At 36.0% G+C, this 11084-nt stretch overlaps 1 long non-coding RNA gene across 1 annotated transcript; it reads right to left on the bottom strand.

Annotated features, from left to right (window-relative positions):
• Positions 1-3004: 3004 nt before the first annotated feature.
• LOC124889531 lies at positions 3005-9079 on the bottom strand. The gene is made up of 3 exons (XR_007048595.1): positions 5476-9079; positions 4350-5342; positions 3005-3800 (listed from the first exon to the last, which is right to left on the bottom strand). It is a non-coding gene; the product is annotated as an uncharacterized LOC124889531 (long non-coding RNA).
• Positions 9080-11084: the final 2005 nt, after the last annotated feature.

The raw sequence follows: 11084 nt of genomic DNA, 5'->3' as shown, positions 1-11084 counted from the left end.
CTCCCCTTTTCCTTTACCATCAAATTCAGCTAACTTTCTCAGTTTTTCTAATATCTCCTATTTTCAGAATTTATATTTAAAGAATGTTCTCCTAGCTCAGACGACATCATAGTTAGGGATAATTTTTCATATTCTAGATTTTCCACTTTATCTTTAAGTAGATCTTTCTCAGTAGTAAGCTCTCATATATAAAGTCAATCAAGACACTTGCAAGTTCTTTTTACTTCTTAGGAGTGTAGTCATTCAAATTCTGATTAATGTTAAAGGGAGTTACCACATCATCTTCTTCATCATCTGATCTGACCATGAGAGTAAAAAGAGAATTATAGACAGTTTCACTATCTTTCATAACCAGCGTAGAGGCATCTTCAGGTTGTTCTGATTCATCTAACTTACTTTATGACTCTCCTCATACAGCTATGGCTTGTTTAACCATATAGTCAACTGTAGCTTTCCTTCTAGACTTATTAGGGACTCAGTCCTTCTTATTTGCCTTGTCTCTTTTTGAATTCATATATTCTTAATAGTCCATATTATGCAAGGGACAATCCTTAATGAAATGTCCTGATTTGCTACATTTGTGACATACCTCATTTGCACCTAGTGGTCTGCTGTTGCTGCCCTTCTTTTGAATTTTTTCACTCCTCTTCATAGTCCTTATGAACTTTCTGGGTAGGTAGGAAACATCTTCATCTTCCTCACTAAACTTAGATTTTGAAGCTTTAAAGGCCAAAGATTTCTCCTTTTTAGGCTCATTTTTCTATTGATCCTGCTGCTTCTTTAGTTCATATGTCTTCAGATTTTTAATTAACTCATCCATGGTAAGACTTTTTGGATCTCTAGCTTTAGAAATAGCATTAACCTTTCTCTCCCATGACTTGGGAACCACTCTCAATATCTTCTTCACCTATTTTCTAGGCGAAATTACCTCACCAATACAGTACAATTCATTGGTGATAGAGGTAAATCTGGTGTGCATTTCTTAAATAGTTTCAATTTCCTTCATGGAGAACGCTTCATATTATGTAGTTAACATATCAACCTTGGACTCTTTGACCTGACTTGTTCCATCATGAGCAGCCCTTAGACTGTCTCTTATCTCACTTATACTTTCACAAGTAGAAATACGATTGTACTCATCAGGTCCTATCCCACATACCAAGAGCTTTTTGGCCTTAAAATTCTACTCAATCTTTTTGTGATCCTCCTCAATAATTCCCTTCGAGTTTTAGCAACTGGACTGGTGATTTCTCCTTCCTTAACTTCTTTCACAAGAACATGAGGCTCATTAAGGATTCATCCTATAACTCACTATCTTCAGCCATGATAAAGCATTTTTGTCTTCCATACCCCATAGTATTGACCACTGAATTGAGGCGGTCTGCTGGTTAGATGTCCTTTTTCCAGATTTGGTGGTGCAGCTATAATCAAAAATCCACTCTAGATATTAACTGTTTAGAGTGCGCCGCATTGATACCAATCGATGATTCATAAAGTTTCATCACCATCAAGGGACAAGGTCCATAAGAAGTAACAAGTAACAGTAAAACATGAATGCAAAGTAAATGCTCAAAGTAAATTAACACAAACGATTTTTACATGGAAACCTCCTTGCTCAATGGAGGAAAACCACGACCTATCCTCACGGACTTTCTCAAGCTCCACTATAATCTAATCAACCCTGATTGTAGACTCAAAATGGACTTAACTCTAAGTCCTAAGGATTGCAATAACTCTATTAGAAACTTACTCCAGACAACTCTGTCGTACTTCTCTCCCTGTCGACTAACTTTAGCCAACCCACCTTAGGCAACTTTACCTAAGTAAACTCAACACAAACAAAGAGAAAACCTTACTCACAACACTTGAGTAAATCAGTTTTAGGACATGACTCAAGAAAAATAAAACTAAAAGCAATGGAATTCCAAGATCTTGAGCCTAAGGGTTTTTGCTGCTTCCACGAGAAATATCATACGCAAAAACTATCTTCCTATGTTGCTTCCATTTGTTTATATAGGAGTATAGGAATCTTAGCTGGAATTTTATTGGATCAGGCGTCCATTGTTGTACATTGTGCACATGCACAGTAATTATGCTATGGGACAAAACTGTGCATAGTGTGACAGTGTACAGCTGTCCTTCAGCAAAGCATGTAACAGACCTGGTGCTGAGATGTTCTTCAGTCATCATTAAAACTTTAAACAACATTCCATAATCAGTTTAATTTCCAAAATAGAATCTAGGTGAAGGATCAAACTTGGGAAACAAGTTCTGGTGTGTAAAACGGCCATGCAGATAGTTACATTTATCTCAGGCATTACAGATAAACATGACCTTTAAGTTGGCTTCAACTTGCATCTATGCCCTCCAACTTTGAGTGTGCACATGTAGACACTTAACAAGAATTGAGCAATGTGTGCATGTCCAAAAATAGGCACTTAACAAAGCTGAGTTTCAAGTTCATCTTATCCTTTCAAAGTCATAATAAGTCATAATATTTTACATAGCCAATTCCATTTGTTTAAGCTCGGCTAAACTAACTAGCATTAGGCCAAATAAACAAATGACTGAACTGATGAGTAAAATCTTCAATCTGCGAAAGTAATATGTCATACAAGTACGCATTGCTGCCCTCGAGTTCTTCATCGAAAATATCAAGGAAGATGAAATAATGTAAAATTTTGCCAGTTACTAGTAATAGAACGACTGGAAGACCCTTCAAACCTCAAGCTCATGAAATAGAGGAAAGAATGACAACGATCAACATGAAGAAAAAAGAGGATAGATATTTTTCTCATCAAAAGAAGAGAAATACAATGGAAATCCATCAAGGAGGAGACCTTAAGAATTTATCAATATCTAGCAGTACTCGAACTGTGTGTTATGCATAAGCTATTTAACTTTTGCTAGCATATTTTATAGTTCACCTTTATGGATGTGTTATTCATAAACATTACTCAGTTTTAGTTATGAATTTAACTCCAAATGTTGTTTTTAGGCATCTTAACATTTTCTTTAGAAAGTAATCAACTCTCAGGTTTATAAATCACATTGGAAAAAAAGCTAGTAGAGCAAATTTACCCGCTGGTTGAGCTGTGAATTTGCATGAGAAGCAAGGAGAGTGTCTCTAATTAGTTGCAGTTCCTTGGAAACATCCCCAATATCCATCCTTTCTCTCGGGGATTCATCTGAACATGCAACTCCAATCTGCATTATCGAGATCAAGCATTCCTGTGCTTGTTACATACTAGAATTGTCTAGATTGGTAAGTAGACCTTCCTCTTGTCTTTCTTTGCTGGTGCTAGTTAGAAGCATAGGGTCTATTATTTCATCAATTATTTCAGGTAAAGCCATCTTAGCCGAATTGTGAAGTCTCAGTCCATCTTCGAACATGCTGTCAGTAGGTCTCTTTCCAGTAAACATCTCTAGCAAAAGTGTTTTGAAATTGGAGAAATAACAGAGAAAGAGTTGGAGAAAAAGAAAATATGACAATAGTATTGTCAAAGAGAATTTTTTTATTAATAACTCAAAAATTTCTATCTACATTCTAATTTAAATTGGGATAATTAATTCCTATTCAAATAATAAAGGACAACTAATTTCTAAGTTACATAGGACTTTAATAATTAAAAACTACTAAAAATATCTATTCCTACTTTACATATTTTCAACACTCCTCTTTGGATTAGAATTTGTCTCGGTTTCGGCTGAATTTGACCTCTTGAATAAATCTGTCAATTCGTCTTTGTTCTTGCATGACTTATGTGCATCTTCTGTTAGATTAAATAAGAAATTTTTGCCTGTCATATCAATTTGTAAAATCTCAAAATTAGTGGAATCAAAAATTCGATAATATTTATCTCCAAACAATAGTTTAAATTCTTTTTTCATTAGTTGACCAACACTTAACAAACTTTTATCAATATCGGGCACGTAAAGGACATTTGAAATTATTTTTGTACTTGAAATTGATTTGATTGCAACATTCCCTTTTCTTTCTGCAGGAATATAGTCACAATTCTCAATTCTGATTTTCTTATTTTCCGAAGGCAAAAACTTTTTAAAAAAAGTTTTGTCATACGCCATGTGGTTTGTACAACCACTATCAATCATCCAAAAATCAGATTTCTTAGTTAAAGAATATGTTGCCACAAATAAGTGATCTTCTTCTTTTTTGGTGACTTGGGCATCTACTTCATATTTTTTAGATTTGTTTTTGCAGATCACAGCTTTATGGCCAAGTTGATTACAAATCTTGCATTGAATGTGCATCGGTCTCTTCCAATATTTAAATAGAGGATGACTTATTTTGCCACTGTGCTGGTAAAGGGGGTTTGTTAAATTATTACCTTTGCTTTGAGTCTTGTGGTTGACGGCCAAATCTACTTCAACTATACCATCCTGCCGCATAAGCCTCCTTTGTTCTTGCGCCTGCAACGTATTTAACAATTTGTCAAGGTAATCTTGGACAGGTCTTTTGTATTTTCCAATGTAGTTATTGATACTTCATATCTTTCAGGCACTATAAAAAGAATTTTTTCAATGCCAAGAAGACGGTCTGAGTACTCTTTGACGGTCTTAAATTCCTTCATCTTTTGCAATTCGAATTCCCTGACTAGATTCAACACCTTCATGTCTCGTATTTTTTCATCTCCTGTATATTCTTTCTTTAGATAATCCTAAATTTCTTTTGCTGATTTAAAGGTCATAATTCAAGTGAAAATTGTTGGAGAAACACTAGCAAACAAAGTCGCTTTTGCTTTTGATTTTCTAGTTTTCTTTTCCTTTTGGCTTTTGATCTGGGCCACTGTGGGATTATCGGACACCGGAACAACATCATAATCCTCCTTCAGGGCCTCCCAAAGATCTAAAGCGTCAAGATAAGTCTCCATTCTTACTACCCAAAATTGGTAATTCTCACCATCAAAGACAGGAGGAGCTATTTGGGAAAAGTTATTTTCAGAATTCATCTCTCACAGATCCACTCTTGATACCAATTGTTGGTTTTTAGCTTTGAAATTGGAGAATAACAACGAAAGAGTTGGAGAAAAATAAAATACGGCAATAGTATTGTCAAAGCGAATTTTTTTATTAATAACCCAAAATATATATTTATAGCTAAATTTCTAACTACACTTTAATTTAAATTGGGATAACTAATTACTATTCAAATAATAATAAAGGGAAAACTAATTGTTAAGTTACATAGAACTCTAACAATACAATTAAAAAGTACTAAACATATCTATTCCTACTTTATTTGTCAGGCATATTTTCAACAAAAAGGATCCCATAGCTGTAAACATCACCAAATGCGGAAGCCTTACCTCCCATGATGTACTCTGCCCACAGAAAAAACAAAACATGTAATGAACTTAAAACATGTAAATCCAATATGAAACTCTCTCAAGAAGACACTATTTTGAGAAACCAGTTAACCAGAATCATTATAATGATCAATATTAACAATATTACCCGGTGCAGCATATCCAATTGTCCCCTTCATCCAATCGAACTACTCTGATTAGGACGATATTTGCTCATGGCTTCTGAGAAAATGTTTGCTAATCCAAAATCTGCTACATGGGAAGTCATGTCATTGTCGAGAATAATGTTGTTTGGCTTCAGACCACAGTGCACAATTGGCTTGTGGCCATGGTGATGAAGATATTCCCTTGCACATGTCACGTCAATAGAAATGCTTAGTCTTTAACCTAGACCTAGGATCCTCACCTCGTTATTTGAGGCATCAGTTCCCCAAGTGGGATGCAACCAACTTTCTAAGCTCCCATTAGGCATGTATTCATAAACTAAAGATTTAAATGGATTACCTTCAAAATCACTAGTTGAACTGGCAGTATAGATCTTAACAAGATTTTGATGTCTAATGTTTAGTGGGGCCTCACATTCAGCCATGAAGCTCTTAGCCCCTTGTTGGTCAATGTTCATCACCTTTACCGAAACCATACTTTCGCCTGGATCAAGTAACCCTTTGTAAACATAAATAAAGCTACCATTCCCAATCAAATTGGCAGAAGAGAACCCATTGGTCACTCTACATAGGCTCTCATAAGTAACCCTCATACCCCCTAGGGGTGAAGATGTTAAAGAAGGCACTCACCTTGCCTTTCTTAACCGAAAGATTATGACTAAAGACATGATCAAGACCAGTGCAACAAGTCCGGAAAGAAGAGGGATCATTCACTTAATGCTGCTGGACTTATCTTTTCCCTTAGTTCGGTGTTAGGACATATTGGCAACACCAGTTCTGGTATACCCCCACAAAGTTTCTTATTCCCAGATATGGAGATTACAGATGCATTTCTGAAAACTCCTGCAGTTGGTAACTGATCCTCAAAACTGTTTGAACAACAAATTCAATTTTTTTAAGGAAATCAGCTGAAGAGATCTGGAAATCTAACCGGATAAATTGTTCCGAGAAAGATCCTACTCTTCAAGACCACTCAAAGAACTAAGGGATGATGGAATTATACCTTCAAAGAAGTTGCCAGATAAAAGAAGGCTCACCAAAGTTACACATCTCCCTATGCTACCAGGAATTTTACCAGACAACATGTTATTAGAAATATCCGATCTCCCAAGATTGTTGAGAGCTCCAATTTCAACTGATAGCATACCTTATTGTCAGCAATATAAAGATAATTTGTTAAGGAAGACAAACTCATGACTCCATCTTGTATGGTACCACTTAGATGATTCTGAGAAAGGTCTAAATATTGCAAGTACTGAATCACCAAAACTAAGGGGAATGTTACCAGTTAACTCATTCTTTTCAAGATGAAGTGGATATAATCTAGTCGTGTTAGACATAGAAGATGGAATACTTCCTAAAAACCTTTTTCAGATAAATTCACTAACTGAAGCCTACGGAGATTGCCAATGACTTCAGGAATGCTAACAGAAAAATTATTTTATTGAAATTGCAATTCAGACAGTTAACAAGATTTCCTATTCCTAAATGAATACTACCAACTAGTTGATTACCTCCCAATCTTAGCAACAAAAGAGTTGTTGATAAATTTGCAATAGAATCAGGCAGCTCACCTCCAAATTTGCAATCACTTAAATCATGAACTTTCAGGTGTCTGCGGCTATTCAAAGAATTGAAAAAACTCAAGTCATCAACTTCTCCTGTTCCAATGGAATCTGATGCAAGAATCAGGTACCAAAGATCCGATAAGCCTTCAAAGTCAATCGACACTTTGCCAGTATTGCTACCATTTTGCATCAAGTTCAACTAGATTTGAAGCATTAGATAATAACTTTGGAAGGGGTCCATTTAACCAATTATGACCAATCTTTAGTACCTCCAACTTGGGGAGACTAAAACCAAATTCTGATGACAAAGTTCCATACAGCTGATTATAATGGACTATGAATATCTCAAGAGATGAAAGATTGAAAATTTAAGCAGGTACCGCACCATTTAACTTATTTATTCCCAAACCAAGAAAATTCAATGTTTTCAATTGGCCAACACAACTAGGAATAATTCCTTCCAAATTGTTAGCTGACAAAGAAAGTGATTTGATTGAGGAAAGATTACCCAATGTTTCAGGATTAGTCCATTTATTTTGTTGTTGTGAACTTGCAATCTCTCAAGCTTTTGCAATAAGCCAAGCTCAAATGGAATCTTTCCAGACAATTGGTTCTAACCAAAATTAACTATAACAAGATTCAAACAATGAGAAAGATTTATCTGTATCCCCCCAGAAAATGAGCTATTAGTCAAACTAAGATGCCGGAGTCTAAACAAACCACCAACCTGATGTGGGATTTTTCCATTGAAATGGTTGAGCTCAAGGTTGAGACTACTGAGAGAAGAAAGATTCCCTATGTAAGGTTATAAAATACCTACTAGGTCAAGTGATGTCAAGTTCAGTTTAGTGACTCTTTGCTGAAGCTGGCCACAAGTGACACCTGCCCACCTGCAGATATTCACTGAATCATTCCATGAAGTAAAAATATCATAAGGATCTTGAGTTATTCCTTCCTTGATGGCAAGTAAGGCTTGTATATCAGTTTCATTACCATTATGTGAATCAAGGGATGTGAGGCGAACATGCATGAAAGGTGAAAGAGTTGCCTTGTAAGTCTTTTTCATTCCCTACTGATGCACAATTGTCTCTAATTTATGCATGGAAGAGGACATTGATATGAAAGGAAATAAAGAACTAGAAAGGAAAATATCCACACTTAAGGAAAGTTATTAATATACATTAAGAGAGAGATACGGCAGTGCACCACATAAGGAAACAATAATGAAGAGGTGGATTTGCAGAATAGGAATATGGAATATTCCTGATACGCCCCCTCAAGATGGTTGTCTATCGGAGATGCCAATCATGGACAAAAACCATTCAAATTCATGACGGGAGAGTGGCTTCGTTAGTAAGTCAGCAACCTGATCCTTTTTTGAAATGTGAGCAACTCGAAGTTGACCCCGTTGAACCATAGAACGAACAAACTGGTAATCAATTTCCAAGTGTTTGATTCTTGAATGGAAGACTGGATTTGTAGAAAGGTAAGTCGCACCTAGATTATCATAATGGATCATTGGTGGTCTAGAAAGAGGAAGAGAAATCTCCTTGAGATTCTGGACCCAACACAATTTAGCAGTAGCAGTGGAAGTGACTGATCTATACTCGGCTTCAGTGGATGAACGCGCTACTGTTCGCTGCTTCTTGGAACACCAAGAACTTGTATTTTTACCAAGGAAGATGATATAATCACTAATAGAGGTACGATCATCACGATTTCCAGCCCAATCGGCATCAGAAAAAGCATATAAAACCAAAGGAGAGTCCTTAGAAAAATAAATTCCTTTGTCCATTGTTTGAGCAAGATAACGGATCACCTGATTAAAAGCAGCCCAATAATTTGTAGATGGTCTATGTGAAAACTGCGCTAGCCGATTGGTAGCAAATGTAATGTCAGGCCGTGTTAGTACCAAGTATTGGAGGCATCCAACCAGAATTTAATAGTCTTTGGAGTCACTCAAATAAGCACTATCTTCCAACGCCAGATTATTAGTAGTTGCAAGTGGTGTAGAAATAGGTTTTGCACCACCCATTGAAGCGCGCTCAACAATATCCTCAATGTACTTACGTTGAGATAAATATAAGCTTTTAGGAGTGTGAATTACTTGGACACCAAAAAAGTAAGCAAGCTGCCTCAAGTCTTCAATTGAAAACTGCTCGCTAAGCTTGGTAATAAAAATATTAATTGCCTTTTGATTATTCCCTGTTATAATCAGATCATCGACATAGACCACTAGGTATATACTAACATCATGCTTAGAATAAATATATAGACAATGGTCAGACTGTGATAATGCAAAATCTAACGAAAAAAGGTAATCCCGTTATTTCGAGTACAAAGCACGTAAAGCCTGTTTGAGACCATATAAAACCTTATGCAGTTTACATATATATTAGGCCTAGTAGAACCAACAAAGCTTTGTGGTTGTGCCTGTATACATCCCCCGTCAGATGCCCATGAAGAAAGGCATTATTAACATCCAATTGGTGTAAGCTCCAATATTTACTAATAGCAATAGATAAATAACTCAAACTATAGTATGCTTAGCGACATGAGAAAATGTTTCAATGTAGTCAATACCTGGCCACTGAGTAAATCCTTTAGCAACTAACCACGCCTTATATTTGTTCAAGGTACCATCCAAATTTTTCTTTACTTGAAAAATCCACTTGTAACCAATTAAATTTTTTGATTCAGATCTTGAAACAAGTGCCTATGTCCCTTGTTGTTTCAAGGCAGTATATTCCTCCATCATAGCAGATTTCCAGTCCTAGTCTTTAAGAGCTTGGGAAACATTCTTTGGTTCAGGTTGGTGGGAAGAAGTAGATGTGTGAGATGGAGAGGATTTGTTGGTGATTTAGGTGGAAAGACAAAGCTTGTTCACATGTATGTGAATAATATTTTTAGAGTGGGTGATCATAGAGTGAAAAGGTGGAATAAGTTGAGATTAAGTAACTTGGCTTATGATAATGGTGTTTTGGTTACTTGAAGGAGCATTTGAAGATGTAGTTTGCAATTGGCTTGCATTTTGGATAGTATCAGGTAAGGGAGTAGATACTATGAGAGGTGCACTAGTTGCATTTTGGACAGTAGAAAGTGAGGGACTAGAATAATAGAGGTGCACTAATGGTACTTGAATTTGTACAACTAGGTAACGATCTATTCATTTGATGAATGACCATCGCTCAATGACGTACAACAGCAAGGAGAACTTCCATCAATAGAGTGAGTAACTATCAAAGGGGCCCATTCAGTTGAAGAAGAGGAAACAATAGGTACAACAAAATGAGGAGCCCATGTCGAAAATGTTTCTTCCATAGGACAAGAAGCTGTAGAGGCTAGAGTAGAGAATGAAAACTCATGCTCTACAAAGTTGATATGTCGAGAGATGAATATCTTAGATGTGAAGGGATCAAAGCACTTGTAGGAACTTTGATGTTTAGAGTATCCCACAAAGATACATGATTTTAAATAAGACTCTAATTTATTTTGAGAATAAGGACTCAACCAAGGATAACATAGGCAACCAAAGACTTAGAGCTTTTTATGAGGTAGAACCAATAAAGATTTCTTTTTCGATTCATCCCTGGCCTCATTCAAGAATTGTTTTTTATCCAATCCGCAGGAATCAATAGAAAAGGCAAATCCCTTATGATACACCAGATCCGGCTCGGTTATTGATAGAGTGAATAGATCGGCCATTTCTTGAAATATCTCTTCTGATTCAAAATCGTAGTGTAACGTGTATCCTCCCCTGTTTCGGTCATGGAATAGATGAAATAAATCAAAAAATAGATTTTTGTCAAGAATGAAATCTTATTGGAACTGTCCATATCTGGTTCATCCTTCGGAACCATATCACATCCCAGATCTGATGAAATAGGATGAATTGAGACTTGGAGCAATAACAAATATACGAAAATATGAAGACAAATTATGAATTAAAAAATTCGGTATCCGATTGATAAGATAGACAACAGTATGAAAAGAAAAGGACCAAAAAGATAAAGGAAGTTTGGTAA

Source organism: Capsicum annuum, chromosome 12 (assembly GCF_002878395.1).
Source record: "Capsicum annuum cultivar UCD-10X-F1 chromosome 12, UCD10Xv1.1, whole genome shotgun sequence".
In the NCBI taxonomy this organism is placed as follows: domain Eukaryota; kingdom Viridiplantae; phylum Streptophyta; class Magnoliopsida; order Solanales; family Solanaceae; genus Capsicum; species Capsicum annuum.
The sequence above is the reverse complement of the archived record's forward strand: the minus strand, read 5'-3'. Positions and strand labels throughout refer to the sequence as shown.